Here is a 15,737-nt window from a genome sequence, read left to right as displayed (position 1 = left end):
GATTTGTTATATTCATACATGCATGTCCACCAGTCATAAAATACAATCTAAATTAATATATTATCCATAAGCTTAAGAGCATAACTGTAAATGATACAATTTTTCTGAAGCCTGCGTGTTCTGCAAATGTTATCAGAGGTCACTAAGCTCATTATTTCTTGGATGGTGCTCAGTTCATCCTCATCTCATGTGAAATCCTGTTTTGTTTTCTATATAATGAAATCTTTGTGAACAAGCGACTTGGAACATTATTAGCCTACTTGTGAAAATACGGCAAGGAGAAACCTGATGAATATATGCTAAATCAATGTAAAGTACAACCAACATTCCTAGAATGTTTGGAAGTTTAATAATATCCTCTCACTACTTCACATGTTTGTTAATCTTTACTTTCCTTGGAAGCATTCCTCCCCCCTTTTTGTAAGGCTCTGTTTGGTTTTGTGATAGGATTTTAGAGAGGCATAATGCACTATAAAGAATCACTATGTACTTTTTTATTTACCCCCTCCCACCCCCAAAAAGTTTTTTCTTCCCTCTTGTGTGATATTTGTAAGCAGGATTCTATAATCCTGCTATGGAAGTAGCTACCACAATAGGACTTGCAAAGAGAGTCACAATCCTACATTCAATTAATAGCAATGACAGCACTATGTCATGATCTGCTTAGTTCTGGTTTGATCCTGCCATGTCTCCTGGCCGGGATGTGGGATCCTTTCCCCTTTTCGCCTTCCCTGAGTTCTGCTGTCTGCTCATTGCTTTAGACCAGGCAAGGCCTGGTCTGCTTGCTAGACTCCTGCTGGCTTTTGCACTTCAAAGAGCTGGGTTGTGCTATCCTCTTCCCATGAGATTGAAGGGGAGCTGTTTTCTCCTTTGGGAGCTGTGGCCGAGAGGTGGTATTATGTGATGTAGAAGTGGGGCTTGGTGAGGGATATTATGGTGGCTGTTTTGGCCTCATAAACTTTAGTTCTATCAATAGAAGGCTAAATGCCTTTTCCTGATGCTGTTTTTAATAAAAGAAATCATCTGATTATAGAGTCTCATTGAATAGTCCAAGGGTGTGACACACTATCCTGTTTGTTGTACAAAATGATCACTGTTCTTACAACACAGCATCCTGGCAACTCTGTCACCACTTGCCAATCACAATCAATGCATGCTGACGATGGCCCCACATGATCCATATATCAAAGGCACCAACCAATGAATGGCAAAAATCTTAACAATCCCAACAGCCACCACTCCCAATGCATGTACACCTTCCATACGTAATCCACATAAAGAGAGTACAAAATAGTTCTCATTTTGTATGGAAACTGGTACAGTTCAGGTGATGTGCTCACAAACCTAAACAAATTCAGTTAACCTTATCAAGTACTAATTTTTAAAGTTGATTTTGTGGAGGGCCTTCTAGTCCCAAATCAGTGAGGCATAACATGTCTTCAGTCTACAGCTTAATCCAACTCATATTTACTGAGAAGTCATCCTCAGAGGTACTCTCTGACAGGTAAGATTTTGATAATTTTGAAGACTTTGGGACATGTAAGGTGCACTTTTGCCTTATGAGCATTTGAAAAGCTGGAGGAACTTTACTTCCAAGAACATGCTTAAAATCAGAATGCCAGGTTTTTTAAAAGGGGAATTTTCATTAAAACAAGCAGGCCATGATTTCCCCACAGCTCCATTCCATAATGTTCTTGAAGAGCTCCTTTAAGTGCTAGGAAGAAAATTAACGCAACACGATTAATAGTAGTTTCTGTTATAATCTTTCAGTGTTACCTTAAGGAAGGTTATGCTCTTTTGAGCTCATTGGCTTCAGTTGATTTAGAACAGTGTAATTGTACTTGGGATGTCACTGTTTGGGTAGTCAGTTCCTATGGACACACCTTTGTGGAGATGCTGAATGCTAACAATGGTATTGAATGCAACTGATAAGTAATTTGATGCTGCTATGATTGTTAAGCAACGTAAACACTTCAGCATTATCTCCTGTGCCAGTGTGGTAAAGTGGTTAAGAGTCCCAAACTAGGATCTGGGAGATCTAGGTCTGACTCTACATTCTGCCGTAGATGTTCACTGGGTGACCTTGGGCCAGTAACAGACTCTCTGTCTAACCTACCCGACATGATCTTCATGTGGAAAAAATGGAGGATCCACACTGTGGAGACAAGCAGGGCATAAATGAAGTAAATAAATACAAAACTGACAAAACGCTATCATCGATAATAACTCTTGCAACACAATGTTATTTTGGACTCATCTAAGTAAACAATTCCATGTTTATGCTCCGCCAGGACAGTAAAGGACAAAGACACAATGGCTCTCACATCACATTATACGTAACTCCCCAACAAGCTATCTTGCTTGAGTCTGACCCTTTTCGTGAAAAGCTCAGAAAAGACAAATTCCCTCCTGCTGGCTTAAAGGTGTGTTCAGGGTTCTCCTGCCATTTACATCTTGATGCAGGTGCACAGTTTGGACTTATAGACAAAGTCTTTTGGGTGCCATGGTTTTGGTAGTAACAGAGCCACAAGGGAACCAAGAGAAGGGTGGGCCCTCATCCTCCCACTCCCAGACTTTGTTTTCCTGCCAGAGTAAGATGAGCAAGACTAGCAGGCTCCCAGGGTAGGGTTGCCCACTTCCATGTGAGGCCTGGACAGCTGGAGCTACAAATAAATTCCAGACAATAGAGATCCCTGAAGGAAATGGATGCTTGTGAGGGAAGATTGCATAGCATTCTAACCTGGCGAAGTCCTTTCCCAAACCCACCATCTCCAAGCTCTACCACCCAAAGCTCCAGAAATTTCCCAACCCAAAGCAAACCGTGTATGCAATGGGTCATGTCAGAAATGAAGGTTTCTGTCCAGAAATGTTTTGTGTTTTACAGGGTGTGGATCATTTGAAAGTTCTGCCGATGTTGTTTGATTGTTGATGGATGTTTTTCACACAGGGCATCACATGATGATGCCGTTATGCATGTGGGAACTTGCCCTTCAGTGCAAAACCTGCCATTGTCTGCTGTACAATTGCTGCAGATGGTGAGACTTTACTTCGCTTAATAATCACACAACGACAGGCTGGAAAGGAATGGGCTGCAGCCCAGTTTATTAATTATTCAATAACATAATCAACATGAACTATGTACAAAAGAGCTGGGCGGCAAACGGGTCGCACATCACATCCCAATCTCCATTGGGAAACTGACGGGAAGGGAAGCCCCAGGGATAACACTCCGGCTTCACCCTTCCTGCCCCTGCTGAGGAGACGGGCACCGGCTAAGCCCATGGCCGCCTATCGGCCCGCCCTCCTCTCCTTGCTTGCTGGGGTGTCGGGCACCGGCTAAGCCCTCGGCCGCCTATCGGCCCGACCCAACCCCACTCCCTGGGGTGTCGGGCAGCGGCCCGGCCTGCCAGCCTGCCAGCCTGCCCGCCCCACCCCCCGGCCCTTCCGCAGGGCACAAGCCTGGGAGACCCAGCCGGAAGGCTTGTTTTCTCCCCAGATGTGCGACACCCGTTGCAAACCCGCCACGAGCTGCCCCCCTTGCAGCTCCCCGCCCAAGCTCCTCAAGCCTGAGCCTGTCTGGACCGGACCCAGCGGAGGAGGGTGTACTGGACCGATTGAAGCCACAAGTCCATGCCCCAGCGGGACAGGCGGACGCCATCCGGCTCAAAAAGTTCTTTGTTGTCCCGGGTGATCTCAGCATGGTCCACAACCGCTCCCCCGAGGGAGAGCACCACCTTGGCGGCCGCCTTGTTGACTTTTCTGCAAGCCCTGTCCACAGCAGTGGGGTCCACAGCTCCCCTCCAGTGAACCCGCTGCAGCAGCTCAGATCAGACCAAGGTCATGCCGGGCCGATGCCTGGCGAGGCTCCGCAGCGTGGTGGCCACCGCCCAACGGAGTTCCAGACCCGACCTGGCCGGGAGATCCTCCTCCCCCAGGTGGATAACTAGGAGATCCGGTGTGGCCAACTGGAAAATGTACTCAATGAGCTTGGGCTCAAGTTCATGCCAAAGCATGTGCCCTTGCCCCAGCCAGGTAATCCTTACGTGAGCCCCGAGTCCGAGATGCTGGCCCCAGTCGGATGAGCAGGCGTAGTCCCCGGCTCTGTTGACAAGGCTGTGCCCCATGACCCACACCTGTCGAAAAACAGTCTGCGTCGTCCCTGGAGGCACTGTGAAGAGAATCAACAAGTCAGATGGGGGCGAATGTAAGCCCGAAAGGCCCCCGACCCCAAGGTGCGGATGTCCTCCTGGGCCCTGCCCTCCTGCGCCGCAGTTGTGGCGGCCCCTATTCGGAAGGAGTGCAAGCCGAATTCGGCGGCTAGCAGCCCAGCCCTGGCCAAGCATGCCTGAAACACCGCCAGCATCTGGAACCTGGTGAGGGGGGAACCGTCCTCGTGTACCAAAAGCATTCTGCCCATCCGAGGCCTGTGCCGAAGCCAAGAGATGAGGGAGGCGAGGGGGCAGGTGACGTCGCCCGGCAGGACCCGCATGGTGACCCAGGCACCGCGGCCTTCCTGGTCGTTTTTGGAATAGGCAAGCCACGCATAGACCATGTCCCCCGACAGGACGAGGTGCTCCCTTTGCAGCGTGGTGCTGGACGGCCGGTCCCTAGTGGGGGCAACTAGTTCCCCGGGCCTGAAAGCCCCATGATGCGCCAGGTGAAAGGTGGCTGCGAAAAGTAAATGCTCATAGCGTGAAGCGCACACCTGCCGCAGCTCCCCGGTGACCGCCCTTAACACCTCCCTGGTGACTGGGCGCCAGAGGTCCCTCAGTCTGGGGCCCACCCGCCGCCAGCCCGCCACCAGCCGGCGAACTACAAACGCCTTGGTCACATCTGGGAAGCCCGAAACCCTGCAGTAAAAGGCGATGCCCACCAGTTGCACCCCCATGGAGCGTGGGTGCATCCCCCACCCATGGAGTTGTACCAAATACTCCAGTAGGAGGCCTGTGTCCACCCCGCCACAGACGGGGCACCCCTTGGACGCTGCGTAGCTCCGGAAGTCGCGCACGGCTCTGTTGTACTGCCTGCGCGTGGCCGGTGCCAACGAGTTCAAAACACCTGGGATGACGGTTCGCTGCCAAGGTTCCACAGGGACGCCGGCACTGTCGCCGGGAACAGCTCCGCCCAGGGGCCAGGCGCCGGAATCGATCCACCTGCTGGCGAGATAAAGCATCAGCGATCTCATTTTGCAAACCTGGAACGAAAGCAGCTTTAAAAGAAATGTTATAGGTGAGGCAGGTGAGAACAAGATTGCGAACCAAACGCATGACCCGTGCAGATTTGCTCGACTGCCTGTTCACCACACACACCACCTGGTTATCGCACCAGAAAAGCACCCTTTTATTGAGCCAGAGATCGTGCCAAATGTGCACCGCCACCAAGATGGGGAACAGTTCTAGAAAAGTGAGGTCCCTGGTGATGCCCTGTGTGTGCCAAGCTGGAGGCCAGAGGCCCTGTGCCCACTGACCCTGGAAATACACACCAAAACCGTGAGCCCCGGAGGCATCAGAGTGCACCTGCAACTCCAGGCCAGGCTCCAGAGGTGTCTGCCACAAGGAGATGCCGTTGAAGCCTCGGATGAAGGACGGCCAGACCTGCAGATCGTCTTTTAGGCCCCGGGAGACCCTGATGTGGTGGTCAGGGGACTTGCAGCCAGACAACGACCTCGCCAGCCGGGAGCAGAAAGCCCTGCCTGGTGCCACCACCCTGCAGGCGAAATTGAGGTGGCCCAGTAAGGACTGCACCAGGCGCACCCTGCATTTGTGCAGGGGGAGAACGGACTGAAGCAGGTTGGTTAAGGCCAGGAGTTTGTCATGAGGGAGTGATGACGTGCCTAGGACCGTATTCAGGTGGATGCCCAGGTAGCTGAGGGCCGGGGTGGGGCCCTCCGTCTTGTTGGGGGCCAGGGGGACCCCCAGTTCGGCAGCCATTGTCTGGAAAGCCTGCAGGGTGACCTCGCACTCCCTGGTGCCCTGCTTGCCAATGAACAGGAAATCATCTAGGTAATGGGTCACCAGCCCGGAGGGCACCCGCTGCCTGAAGGCCCATTCGAGGAAGGTGCTAAAAGCCTCGAAGGCGGCACAGGCAAAGGAGCAGCCCATGGGCATGGCCTTGTCCACGTACCACATGCCCTGGAAGTGGATGCCCAGAAGCTCGAAATCCAGCGGGGAAATGGGCAGGAGCCGGAAGGCCGACTGGATGTCACATTTTGCCAAGGAGGCACCTGTGCCGGCCTGCCTGATGAGACTGACGGCCTCGTCCAGGGTGGCGTACCGGACTGTGCAAAGCTCAGGGTCGATGTAATCGTTTACTGAGTCGCCCCGGGGGTAGGAGAGATGCTGAATTAAACGAAACTCCCCCGGGGCCTTCTTGGGCACTACGCCGATGGGGGAGACCCGCAGGTTGGGGAGAAGCGGGAGGCTGTAGGGGCCAGCGATGCGACCGGCCCTGATTTCTTTATCAAGCTTATCGGCCACCACGCCAGGGTGATCGCGAACAGATTTTAAGTTGTTCGCCTGGTAGGCCTTCCTGAGACCGCGATAGGGAATCCTGAAACCTGTCGAAAAACCATCACCCAGCATGCGCGCCGCGCGCCTGTCAGGATAATGCTGCAGCCAGTCCAGCAGCACCCCCACCCGGACGGGTGTGGGGGCCAAAGACTGCAGCTGGGCGAGGAGTTCAGTGCTTCTGGGCGGCGGTAGAGCTGCCCTGGCCACCGGCTTCTTTTTGTGAGGGCCCAGCGCCAGGGGACCGGGCTTGCCGAAAGGGGGAGCGGCCGGCTGGCTTAAGGCAGGCCACCCTGCTGTGATTTCCAGAACAGTTGGAGCAAACGTGCTCATACCTGCACTTGGGCCGCTGGCAAGCGCCTCTATTGAATTCCCAACAGAGCCCCTTGGCTCCCGCCCGCCCTGGGTAAGCCCTGGTGGACTTGTCCGGAAAGGAGGGTTCCGCGGCTCCTTTCATGGCAGGCTGGACCATGACCATCCATGTTTGGTCGTGGATGAGATCCCAGCGGAAACGGCTCTTATGGGAAGCGTTCTTGCGTATCGCCTCGTCGTAGGCTATGGCCGCGGGTTCGCCAGCCAGCGCCCGGGCCCGCAGCACATGGGCCATGTGGGCCACCAAGTGCCAAGCCCGCAGGGGGTAGGCGGCCCCAATGAGGGCTAGGTATTCGGTGAAACCCTGCAGCCAGTTGTTGAAATTCCGCTCGGCCGCCACTGGGTCCCTCCGTTTTTTGTCAGCCTTCCCGCCAGACAAGCCATGTTCCCCCTCCCGCCGAGGAAACCTGAAAATATCCACGTAGTACCCGTTGAGCGCCCGCTCCCGGAGCTTCCTGGGGAGATGGGACCCAGGAGGGTTGCCGCCGTCGTCAGGGGCCGGGCCAGGAGACGGCGCCTCCATCCCCCCCAAGCGTCTCCGCTTTACGAGCCAAGGGGAGAGAGCGGGCACCTTCTCCCCCTGGAACCAAAACTCCCCGCTAGCCTGCAAGTCATCGTCCTCAGTAGACTCACCCGACGATGAAGAGCTGGGAGACCGTCTGGAGGAGCGGGAACGCCTCGACGACCGCTTCTTCCTCCAGCCCTCTCGCTCGGAGGGACCGACGGACGCGTCCACCGACGTGGGCAGCTTGACCGGTGGGGAGAGCTGGAGGTCCTCCGCCGTTCCACTTGCGGTGCCCGCCCACACCGCGCCAGCCGGCGCCGGCGCGGCGGGCTCGGATTCCCCTGCGCCGCAGGGGGTTCCAGATTTCCCGGCCACTCCGCCGAGGGCCTTAGAAAGGTGCAGCAGCATGTCCACCAGGTTCCGGACCAGGGTGGAATTGGGGCCCGGCTCGCTGGCAGGCCCGGGCCGGGGGACCAATCCGGCGCCGCCGGAAGTCGCAGGGAGAGCCTCCCCAGCCGGGGAGGACTGCTCCCCCAGTCCCACCGGCCTGCCCCTCCCAGTCGGGGACAGGCTCATGTCCGCAGTGGTGGCCGCCCGCGCGGCCGCTCCAATATGACCCACCACGGGGCCCTCGTCCGAAGTCCCTGGGCCGGTCTGAGCCCGGACCCTGTTGAGGAGGGCTCGGGCTCTGCCCGAAGGTGCCGGCCCCCCCGCGGGGAGCTCCTTGCTCTTGGCCCGCTTTGGCCCCATTCCAAACCCTGGCCAACGACCAGAGGAAAGCAAAGGGAATGGAGAGGAAACGAAGGAAGGTGAGTAGAAATGGAAGCAAGAGAGAAGGAGAGTGAGAAAAGGCCGCAACCAGTCTCCTTCCGGGCCTTACACGAGACACCAACCAGCACTACCACATCTTGCTGGGTCTCGCCGCCGGGAAGGGCGCGGACTGGGAGAGGCGTCCTTATATATCCTGGCTCCTCCTGCCTTTACGGCTGGGAGCCAATCATTGCACCCGGTTCTGCAGCATGCCGCCAAGCCATGCATGCCCCTTTATTTTGCTACGTTGCTCACCCCGGCAGCAATGGCTGCCCCCGGTTATTCGGGTGCATCTAATTTAACATGTAAGCATTCTAGTGGTCAGAGGTGAATTTCTTGTTAGTTGCTTTGTTGTCTTACAGCAACGGAGGCAGCATGTCGTTTCGGCGAGTGAGAGAAGCAGGGGGCAACTCTGCCGTACTGTCTCTCTTCAAGCCCTTTTATTGACAGTTACAGGTGGAAAATCAAACAGGGCATGCAGGTGGGGGGGGGGAACACAATACAATGGAGAGAGCAAAGAGCACCGGGGTTAGAGTAGAGAATTAAGTATTTGCACGTACACACATATTGGGGCCAGAGAGTCTGCAATGTCAGCAGTTTTCTTCGAAACCACCTTTGGAAAGAGAGGTCAGTCGCACGTGAGAGGCCTTTTTCCAAGCAGTCTATTGCTGTACTCAGGTGCCCCCCCCTCCCCGGATGTTGGGGGGCCCTTTTCCAAGCAATGTGCTGCTGTACTCGAGAGCCTCCCGGGCGCTGTGAGACCCCTTTCCAAGCAGAATGGCTGCCGTACTCGGGAGCCTCCCAGGCGCTGTGCCCCCCAACATTGCTTTCCATCTGTTATGTGTAAGGTTGCCAGCCTCCAGATGGCACCTGGAGAGCTCCCAGAATTACAACTGATTTCCAGACAACAGAGGTCAATCTCCCTGGAGAAAATGACTGTTTTGGAAGGTGGATTCTCTGACATTACATCCTACTTAAACCACTCTCATCCCTAACCCCCCCCCCTTCTCAGCCTCCCCCTCCCCAAATCTTCAAGAATTTCATAATCTGAAGCTGGCAACCCTAAATTTGGCCTGCTTCCTTCATTTGGCGATGGCACACGTAAAGTGGGGACAGAAATACAGAGTTCATGAAAGAATCAAGCGTTTCCTCAAGAGCAGGAAAAAAAGGGAGAACTTTGTAGCATTTGAAGGTTGATAAAAGAAAAACATGAAAGGGTCGATGGCAAGAGTGACATTGTTAACTCAACTGAAATATTCACTAGGAAAAAAAGAGTCAGCCATATTGGGAAGAAGCCAGAGAATATTTTTTAGCTTTCTGCTAAATTTTTAAGATTAAAATCTTCAGTCTGAGAAAGATCCTCTAGCAGTCCTACGCCAGTAGCAAAAATAAATAAGTCTAGCTCAATTTATGGTCTGCTGGGCAAATGAAGGGAAGAGTTGCAATGATTTCTTTGAGGCTGTGCCTTCCAGAAGTGTGGCAAATTGAAACACAAAAAAGATCCTTTGAAATACTAGATACAGTATGTATTAGATAATTAATGTTGTATCCTTGAGACACTGTATGGCCATGGGGATTGACTAATGGAAAATAACTAATTTATATAAAGACAATGTGAAAATCTTTAAGGGGGGGCAGAGAAACTCTGATCATAAAGGAAAAAAACAATTCTGTTGTCTTACAATTTCACATAAACAACATTATAGGAGCACTTGTGAATAAAAGAAAGTTTGCCTTTCCAGAACTTCTAAATGCAGCTTTATCTTTGAATGCTGCATTCTTACCAAGGTGTTCTCTCATCAATGCTTTCTCCATTAGGGCTAGCCAGAAAGCCACTAATGCAAGGCCAGAATGGCTCCACTGAAACATATGTTTAAATAAGACTCCTTGTTCAGTTTCCTTTACAAAGTTTAACAGAGACAAGCACTTTTTTTTCCTTTGCCTGCTTAAACAAAACAGCCTGGGGTTTGTATTACTCCTCTGTCTTAGAAGGGAACTCTTGTTTCAAGCTAACTTGATAGAACCTTTCTTTTAAGCCTGACCCATTCAAACACGTACACTGATATTTAGTGGTAATAACATAAAATTAACAGGCCAACCCTCAGAGGTACAGTTACAAACATCCTAGAATTTACAGAATGAAGATTTGGAAAATAATAGCTGCTGGCACCAACTGTCTATATTATGACGGAAAGGGTAGAATTTGGAGAGGAGGGGCTCATAGTTTCTTGTGACGCATGTACGTTCCAAAGGTCCTGCAATATCAACATCTATTAAAAACTGCGGTTGTTTTTCTTTGGCAAGATGAGCTGCTACTATTCATAGGGTTTATTTTATAGGTATGGTTTTAAAAGGAGTTAATACGATCAAGTGAATCTCATACTACGAATATGAAGCAGTTATTGTTCATTAGCCCATGGGGGGGGGGGGGTGTCGATCAACAGCAATTGAGACAATGGTCATTTCCACACAAGTTATTTATCCCAGATTCAGTACCACTGAGGAAAAGGTTGTGCACGTACTAGCTTTTCCCAGTCCTTCCCAAACCTGCTTTGCTACCAAGTTTTGGGAAAGACTGCGGCAAAGCCTGAATGGCTGTCACATGGGTAGGAAAGTTTGAGTTTCCTGGTTCCAGAGGTGGGATCCAGCAGGTACTCACAGGTTCCCGAGAGTAGGTTACTAATTATTTGTGTGTGCCGAGAGGGGGTTACTAATTGGTGATTTTGCCATGTGATTTTTGCCTTAGTTACGCCCCTCCTCTCAGCAGTAGTGCGCAGAACTTGAAGCAGTCTAGCAGGAGGTGCACCGGCGTGCGTGGCAGCCTGCGCCTGCGTGAATTCGTTTCCCGCCCAGGAATGCCCCGCCCCCAGAATACTCGGCCACGCCCCCATCGTGCCCCGCCCAGCCCCATTGGCGCTATGCCACAGTTTGAATCCCACCACCATGGGAACCTGTTACTAAAATTTTTGGATCCCACCACTGCCTGGTTCCAGCCATTTTCCGCATAGTGATAATTTCTGTCCCCCATAACATTGTTTTAAAATCAGCAACTGAATATCATTAGAGTGACATAACAGTGTAAGAATATGTGTAACAGTTTCTCTGAATTCTCAGCTTTCATTTTTAAAAAGTACATCTCCAGCCCTTTTCATCGTAGAGAAAAGCAATGAAACTAAAGACTGTTTTTAGAGCTAGAAACTTACTTTTTTGAGAGTTGAACATTTAGACCCTGCTACACATATTGCTATAATATTATAGCAATATAACAACATTCAACTGTCTTTTTGTTTAAAAAACAAAACCTGAAAAGTCCTGGTGGTGTCGGGGAAGGAGTGGCTGCTACTGAGGCACTGAGCTAGGAAAACTGGGGAAACCTGCCCTGTGGAAGCTCCATTGTTACTGCACTGATTGGCCACTGCATAAGCATCTGGGAAACTATACATACCTGTCCCATTGTAGAAAGCAATGGCAAAGCATCCCAAAACGTAGTCTGCCTAGTAAACATCATGATATGTCGTCCCTCATGGGTCAATTATTACCCGGTGCCTGGACAAAGAGACTACCTTTTCCTACAGAACCCGTCCACTGAATCAAAAACCAGAATAAGTGACACCAAACACTATGAATGGGATGAAAAATAACTGAATTTCAAGGCAGGACTGGGTAGTATGTGAGTTGAAGGCAGGAGTTTTTAAGTGTTGAATTAAAAAAGGAGTCCTCTTACATATGCAAGTAGAAGTTGTAAGAATTATTGTCCAGACATGCTAAGGGAGATAGCCTGCTTATGTGGACATTTACAAGGTATTTTTTTTGTTTTTGTTTTACTAAGTCCTTTTTTGTGAGCACTTAAAGCACCTCATCTTTTTTTTTAAAGATAAGTGAGTTCAATTTATTTATTTATTTATTTTATTTATTGTTTCGATTTATAAACCGCCCCATCCCCTGGGGGCTCTTTTAGTAGTTCAAGGACATTATAGTAGTCCTTTTAGTAGTTCAAGGACATTATAAGAAGCATACCTTCTGTGTTCAATATCAGGTTCACTGGAGCCACACTTGTTCTGTGAACTGCTTTGTCTCCTGCAGAGCCACATAATAAACTGCTTTGACAAACCAACCATTTTTCCATCCGAATGTTGGTTTTAATGAAGCCTTTATTATTAAAACAAGATTTTGTTTATTTCACCTGAAAACAACCACAAAATTATCAACAAAGGCTAACGCTTTTGTTCAAAATCAACTGAGTGGAAAAAATGAGTATATGAAGACGTTAGCATTTTTTTTAAAAAAAGGAACATCTCATTACCATTTGACAAAAATGCATTTCACATTTCTCTCATTTCAAGCACACAGCATCAAGTTAGCATTTCAAAAAGAGTACCTGTCATAGATTGATGCAGGCAGCATTCCATAATAACAAAGGAAGTCCTGAGTACAAAATAGGTTATATGGAGTTGGAATCCATTGTTAGTTGGTGAACAATTCTCCTAGTAGGATACAAGGCCTTCCCATATGATGCCCATTGGTGCAAACTAGAAATAAGAGTATATCAAGGTGGCATCTGATTGTTTTACTAATTAACTCAGTTTACCCAAAACTGGATATACCAGCAGCACCTTTTAACAAAAGAAAGTAAGAAGGAGCTATACCCCAACAGCATTTCCCATTAAAGGACCTTGGATGGCACAGTTGGGAAAGGCTTCTGCTTCAGGCCCAAGAGATTTCTATTTGAAGATCTATCCTAATACAAGCACACCTGTTGGGACCACATGTATTTTTCCCCATGAGCACGACAACCTTTGTAACTAACTAATTATTTTCATAACCTTGGGTCACACTGATATCCAGGTATTTGTGAATTCATGGTGACAATGGATTTAGCACCTATCTTACCAGAAAAGGAGTGTTTAAAATGTATATAGTATTATAAAGGGAAAGAAGGCATCTGTTCATTAGGTAATTAATAAGCTAGAATGGTATGGTCTCTGCCTGGAACCTGGTTTTTCCCACAGGCCAGCAGAAACATGAAAATTAGGGTCTGGAAGAAGTAGTGAATGGTGAGTGCAAGGAAATTTAGAAGGTTGAGGAATGTAGATCAGGAAGCCCACATGGCAGTGAATTGTCAGGCCTCTACCTAAGAGGGCCCTTGTATATTTTGTAAGTATACAGAAGAGACAGTTCCATCATATGTAGCTTCTCCTGTCACTGTAAATTTTGAAGGAGATAGCCACTGCTAGGACAATTCTACTCCTTTGCTCATACAAAGTCCCCATCATGATACCTCTGAAATCCATAGGGCACTTGGAGGGCTGAATTTCAGTGAGTTGTTCTTTGGCTGCAAGTGTCTAGTGTTCTCTCCAATTTTCTCTTAGTACAGAACACATCTGCAAACTTATCTTGCATATGTTATAAGGAATGTAATTAATATGTTGCTCCCAGAATGTAGGAGAAATGCAAATTAGAGGACAGAAAGCAGCATTACACCAGATTGTTTATCTAGTTTTTCATATTTATAAGATGGTTGCTTTACTTTGAAAGGAAGAAGCTGGACATTCTTCTGCAAAATATGTTTAGAAATTATAAATCTGGCAAAGTTAGTATTCTGGTGGGGAACAGAGTCTTGAGGGTTGATATATCCCACGGTTCTGGAAGAACAGATAGCAGGACAATATCCTTTGATGTTTTATTTAAAAATTTTGTTCAATAATTCAATAAAGAGATCCATTATAATCATGAAACAGTAAAAATGTGCTATGAATACAATAAAAATATAAAGGAAAAGAAACTAATACACATTTAGCACCTGTTTACATTTCAGTCACTGTTTTCTGTGCTCATTTGTAGCAAGTTTGATGACTTAACTCATAACTGCTGTTACATGTCAGGCGTAAGATTTTCTTATCTTGAAAATAATGAAGGAATGAAAGGAAAACATGACTGCATGTGCTTTTGTTAATAGAAATAGGATTCTGTTAGTCATTTTAAAGGAGACTGAAAATAGCAAAAAAAAACCCACAGATTTGACCAGTATTCTGCCCCGGCAACCAGTCATAGGGATCCAAAAGGAGCCACATGACAGCACTGTGAGGTTCCCTTTATCAAGTTGCTGGGGTTTTGTGTATATAGCCCCCTCACCCATCACAAAACTGAAATCAAACAGCAAGTTGTATATGCTGCTCCCATAGGGCTAAGTATTATCAAATCTGGTCTAGAGAGATGGAAAATTTATTTGCCACATGGACAGTAAACTGCCAGTGTTTTTCAGAATGGATGGGCATAGAAGAAGAGGAAGAGGAGGAGGAGGAGGAGGAGGAGTTTGGATTTATATCCCCCCTTTCTCTCCTATGGGAGACTCAATGGGGCTTACAAACTCCTTTCCCTTCCCCCGCTCACAACAAACACCCTGTGAGGTAGGTGGGGCTGAGAGAGCTCAGAAGAACTGTGACTAGCCCAAGGTCACCCAGCTGGCGTGTGCTGTAGTGTACAGGCTAATCTGAATTCCCCAGATAAGCCTCCACAGCTCAGGTGGCAGAGCAGGGAATCAAACCCGGTTCCTCCAGATTAGAATACACCTTCTCTTAACCACTATGCCACTGCTGCTCCATTTCCTTTCTTATACATTTATCCCCAGCTACTGGCCTATATCCTCCCACCCAATCATATTATGGAAGTAATCAGAGCCTACTAGAAATGTGAACTGTGGCCAATCTTTAATCCAGACTTTTGCTTGGGGTCCTAGCTGTGCCCCCATTACCTGCTATTTTAAAGATTTGCTTACTTACTTCAATTACATCCTTTCTCTCCAGTGGGGACCCAAAGAAACTTATATCATTCTCCATTTTATCCTGTCAATGGACAGGGTATCTTTGTTTAGGACTAAATTGCTGGAGACATGAAATAGCCAAGTGTGTTGCACTGGAAATGTTCTAGAAGCAATACAAGTGGGGAAAGAAAATGGCTGCTGACTCTGCCCAACCTCTCTAGATAACATTGACAGTGTACTTTTTGTGTGGTGAATGCGACTGTCTTCCAGTGTCTTCCAAATCCATCACTCTATTTCCCATTGCGGTTCTTTCCAGAGGCAGAATTCTTTCTCTCCCCCAAGGCTAGTATCACATGACTGCACAGCTGCTTTTTAGAAAGTAGCAGTATTGAGTCATTAGAAAGCACAGCTGGGCATTACACTGGGGCCATTAACATGAAAAGAAGATCTCACTTTAATTAATCTCCTGCTGCTGTTCTTGCCTGATCTGAAGTCAAGTGCCAGTGGGCGGATGGGTCACTGGCGGAAATGTATGCTGTTAGGTGCAGCATAAGAATCCCTTATTCCATTATTATCCTAACAGAGTTGTGAGAAATCAATCATGTTATATTAAAAAGCAATTTTTACAAAAAAGGAAAATGTTGGCTGTGAGCAGGATCTGAGAATTACACACAATTGCCTTTCTAGTCCGAATTCAGGCAGAACAATTGAGAAATGACAAGAACTGGGGCAATGAGGCAGCCCACCTCTGTTTCAAATGTTAATTTTAAGGGGGGGGGGGACG

Source organism: Sphaerodactylus townsendi, linkage group LG10 (assembly GCF_021028975.2).
Source record: "Sphaerodactylus townsendi isolate TG3544 linkage group LG10, MPM_Stown_v2.3, whole genome shotgun sequence".
NCBI classification, from domain to species: domain Eukaryota; kingdom Metazoa; phylum Chordata; class Lepidosauria; order Squamata; family Sphaerodactylidae; genus Sphaerodactylus; species Sphaerodactylus townsendi.
Note: the sequence above shows the minus strand (reverse complement) of the source record.